We start from the raw sequence: 5284 nt of genomic DNA on the forward strand, positions 1-5284 counted from the left end.
CAGACAACATTCCCCCATGAAGACAGTTACATAAAGACTCTCGACATGATGAACAATTACTGGAAGCTAGAAAAGCTATACAATACATAACTGATGGCCCACAGAAAGGAGAGACAAAGAAAATAACCGTGAAGAAACTATCATGCCCAGAGAGGGGGATGAAAGAAATAGGTGGAGATCCAGGATGCTGGAAAAAACCACAGATGCTCATGTATGGCCAAGTGTAGACAGCAAAAGGATGGAAAGAAGGAGTGGTAGGAAGCAAAGCATACACCCTAGTACAAGTACCAGTGAACACAGTGCAAGGAGAAAATGATAAGTGCCTGGAGGAGTGTGATGCAAGCACCAAATTGCTTACCTGGGAGGACAATGAAGCTGGACCAATGAAGAAACCAGTATTGTGTTACAAGAATGAAGGCAAAGTAAAGGTTGGAGGTAACACTGAGTGTAGATACACAGAAAAGCATCCAGCGATGAAGGTCGGCACAGCAGTATTAATGGACCACTGTTGGGCGTGTGGATCCATGGCATATGCGAAGCTGCCATCCAAATGGGGAGTTTGCTCATTGGTGCACATCAATATGCCAGCACTGGTAGTGCCCCAGAAAGACGTGAGGATAGATTACTTTCCTAAGATGGATGATAATAAAAGAAAGAAGAGATCAGTGAAGATGGAAGACAAGGGAAGAAAGAAACGGTCAGTGGAAGTGAGTAGAGTGAAAAGGGATAACTACTTCTCATCAGAATCAGAAGCATCACGAGACGATGTAACGCCTGAACATCGGTTACTCAGCAGGATGGAAATGTTCTTCGCGTCAGTGGTTCCAGATGCCCAAACATACACAAACACAAAATGGTTGCAGATAACCAGATGGAAGCTGATTCAGACAATAAAGTCTACAGTAAATGGCTTCAATGCAATAAAAGAAGAGCTCCAAGCACTAAGGCTAATGGCACTCTAGAACAGATATGTTCTAGACCATCTCATAGCTATGGAAGGAGGAGTTTGCACCAAAATAGGGAGTTCCTGTTGCACATTTGTGCTGGCAAATGAAGGAGGGAATGGCACACAGACAGAAGCAGTGACAAGACTATCGAAGATGCATGCCAAGATGGAGGAAGAAGCCAAGGGGATAGGAAAAGACCAGAACTGGGTGTCATAACTATGGTCCTGGATGCCGTCATGGCTGGCAGATGGACTGAAGGTATTACTAGGAGCGCTAATATTAGTACTAGTGGGACTGTGTGTGTGGTGAAGATCTGCATTAAACAATGCAGCAAAACTACTGAGAAGACAATAGATATGAAGGCGATGCTGGATGTTACCATGGGAGAAAAAAGGACAAGATAGTGGAAGAAAGAAATAGCCTGAGTGCCAGGATACAGGATGCCCAATGTTCCTGACAAATTCATAAAATTTGACAACCCATACGATAATAACAGATACTGGGGAAGTGGGTGGGTTGCAGCCCAGAAGGAGACTCTACCTACATGACTTGGAGTTTCGATGATCATGCCCATTTTTATGGATATCTCAGAGGAGTAACAAAGATATGGCTACCCAAAGCCAAGGTGACAAGGTATGGAGCATTGGTCGACAGGTCGACCAAAGGGGGGGGGCTGAAGAGAGGTCCCAGGAATGCCCTCCTTCATCCCCATGAAGATGACGGCCCGAAGAGTCAAGAACGCACAAGGGCACCACTGACTAACACTATGCAGAGAGATATCCTCTCAGACAGCCATTCCAACCTTATCCAGTGAATGTCTTTATGGATACAGGTGCTTCAACAGTGATTATGGATCCAAATGCCATGATGGACATCATTGACTAAGTGCCAGGAAACCACTATGGTGACGTCACTACTGACACCACGACATACCTGCGTTAGTCATGAAGTACACTCACATACACGAACACACACTTATTTACAAGAAGAACATGCTTACACAGTTCTGTAGATAGCGGACAGATACATATAGATACTGTCAAAACTTTTATTATTTTCACATTAGTATCACAATACTAGATAGTATCGAAGTTACTCACGTAGCTTCTGACGATATGGAGTTTGCCTTTGTTCGAAGAAGTTGGTATGTCTCTCTCAAGTCGGTAAAGAGGCCAATGATTGGACTCACAGAGACCAGAGGGCGGCATCCACGGGAAACCCTCAGGGGAAGAAAACCCACCGTAGAGATGCCTTCACGGTGTCCAATGTTTTTCTGCGGAGTTGAAGCTAAGATGGAATCCTTCCGTGAGTATAATCCGCAGCGGCTGCAAACAGCAACAAAGAAGAGGAGACGGAATCCTTCCGTGAGTATAATCCACTGCGGCTGCAAACAGCAACAGAGAAGAGGAGACGGAATCCTTCCGTGAGTATAATCCGCTGCGGCTGCAAACAGCAACAAAAGAGAAGGAGAAGGATTCCTTCCGAGATAAGAATCCGCAGCAGTTTCAAGCGGAAAAATTAGGAATGAGCCAGACAGGAACTGGACGGCACCGGAGTACCGTGGAGGAAAGAAGCAGGGTAGCACTGTGAGGAGCTCCAAGGAAAGAAAGGAGGATGTAACGGAGAAGACAAAGGTAAGAAGAGAAGGAAAAATAGGAGCGTAGCGTAGCGACGCACCTACCCGAAGTTCAGAAGGAACTAAGTAGATTCCATTAGATGGCAGTCCCCATCTTGGAAAGAACTAGACTGCTGCACTGGAGTTGGAAGAATGGAACAAAAAAGGCACCATCTTGGTTTCTTCAGAGTGTAACTGGGGTGATGCTTTTTCCGTTGCATCCATAAGGACCATCATGTGGTTCTAACAATTAGTCAAGTGCAGAAACGCTGAACGCAAGGCAACAAAGAAATACAGAGACAGCTTGCAGATGCTTATGGCAACTAACGCTATGGAACTACAGGAGCACATGAGGAACCTGCTAGGACCAAGTACAACTAACCTATAGGAAATACAGCAAAATATAGGGGTGCAGAAATCATATTATGAATTTAATGAAAATCACAGAAGGCCTCAAGCCACAGGACAAGGATGAAGGGGAGTAGAACCGGGCTGCACACAGGGGGTGGCCAGAGCTCACAGCCAAGGTTAGAGATAAACAACACATTCCAAGTATCAAACGACGAGGGACCAGATGCAGAACAACCAAATAAATCCTCATAATTGCAGACGAGAAGAGCTCAAATTTGTGGTTCACAACCACGTGATGCGGCCGAACTAGACAATTGGTATTCATCCACGGTGGGAAGAGGAAGAGTTCTCAACAACCCAGACGAGAAGTGAAATAAATGTTGCAACGTGGAGCACACTCTTGTAGACAGAAGTTGTATTGTTAACAGATACAATGGGTACACATAGTCATTTCACATCACCTTGAAAAGGTGCACAGAGGGATGAGAACCAAACTGGGTTCCAGGCCTGAGGAGACCATTCCCAGCCAATCAGGGGTCCGAAATCCAGGGGGAGATGGTGGGGACAAGGGCCAATGGTTATCCTGCAACCATGCAACAAAGTAATAGATAGATTCATGGGGAAGGGGTACTCTATCCACCTGACATGAGAGAGCCAATTAACTAAGATGCCTACAGATGATCTATACTGTATAAGACTCCGAGCACCCAACCAGAAAATGGGATAGGTTCTTTGGGGAAGGGCCCAAATTGTGATGCCAGTCCACATCGAAACTGGGGAACACACTCGTTGAGATGGAGAATCTGGAAATCCTTGTGACTGTCCTGTATGATTGGAGGTTGACTCCCCAGACCTCTGTTATAACCTTTCCTCCCCAATAGAGGGCATGTCCTTTAGGCACAGGGCTGTGAAAGGGCATGCACTACATTGATATCACCTAGGTGTCCCGCACCCGTTGGTACCATTTTCACTTGTCAAGCATGTATGTGTTGTGTGAAGGCAATTGCACTTACCCAGGATCCAGGTCCATTGCCCTCTGTCTGTCTCCATATATGCTGACAGTGTCCCATTACGCAGAACCAAGGCATCATGGGTGGAACCTGGGAAGAGGGCGCAGTAGTATCTCACAGTAAGGTCTGCATCAATGGTCACATGTACATTATGGGAACGTTGCTGTTTCATGTTCTTATACACCTCTTCCGATGCCTGTGGGGCCACCAATGTCACATGGATCCAGTCCAGAGCTGCAATGATTTTAGGAAAGTGGGTGGCTGCATAGAAGCATATCTTTATTGCATTTACCTGTGCAGGGTTTGTGGACAGGGAGATGTGCTGGGTGCAAGCTGCATGAGCAAGTTCAGCTCCTGGCAAAGCACGATGGAAGGTGTGGGCCATGCAGCGGTCACACAGTATGCTGGAAGATGCATATGGTGAGAAAATGCAGACCCAACAAAAGCTCCAGCAGTGGTGGCATTGCTGTTCTTATGTTGATCCTGCTTTGAGGATCATCCTGTATCAAGGTGAGTTGCTCTGCTATGGTCTCCCTGTTAAGGCATTGTAGTTATCAGCTGCCCATCAGTAAGTGCCCAGGGTGATGGACTTACCTGGGGAATGGCCGCTCCCCTTGCATGGCATCTCCTCTGCCTTTCTCATGCCTGCACTCTGTGGTGCTGCTGTGCACGCTCTACAGCTCATGGTAGAGCAAGAGGGCCAGGATCTCGAGGGTTGCAACTGTGAGTGTCAGCATGGTCTTGGGAAGTGTGTTTGGGGATGGTGTGGGCCTTACATTCACTTTGAGGGGCAATTCAGTGCAACCTTCAGCTTCATTTCCATCACCTGTATGCACTTACCTCTTCTTTTTGGTAGAATTACCACGCATATTTAGAGGGATTTCAGCAGTATTTCCACTTAAAATACAGTGGGAATACCATTTCTGCTCCTGGCACTAATTCTGCCTGGGGAATTATCTCCAGTGTTATTTCTGCTGGTTTCTGGCAGCATTTCCAGTGGCAGTAAATCTGTGGGGCTAATTCTGCAGTGGAATTAGCACCCATGCTCACTAATACTTAATTCAGTGGAGTGGTAAAATTGGTGATAATTCCATCACCAACACCTTTTCCACTTTCCACTGAACTCCTAATGCAGCCCATTATCCAGTGTTGTGCATACGAAGAATTATCTGACACTAAGTGGCTTTTTCTGTTGCATTTGCAGCTCCGCTCATCATATTATGGTAAACAATGCATGTGAGCTGCTGCAAAGTACCTCATGCATGACAACTCTCTGAGCACCCCAGATAGATAGCTCAGAAGTAAAGTTCTAGCCTCTCACATAGGGCCAGCTTGTCCTTTGCAAGTTTTAATCCTGCAGC

This window comes from Ambystoma mexicanum, chromosome 2q, assembly GCF_040938575.1.
Source record: "Ambystoma mexicanum isolate Mex_15411 chromosome 2q, UKY_AmexF1_1, whole genome shotgun sequence".
Lineage (NCBI taxonomy): Eukaryota > Metazoa > Chordata > Amphibia > Caudata > Ambystomatidae > Ambystoma > Ambystoma mexicanum.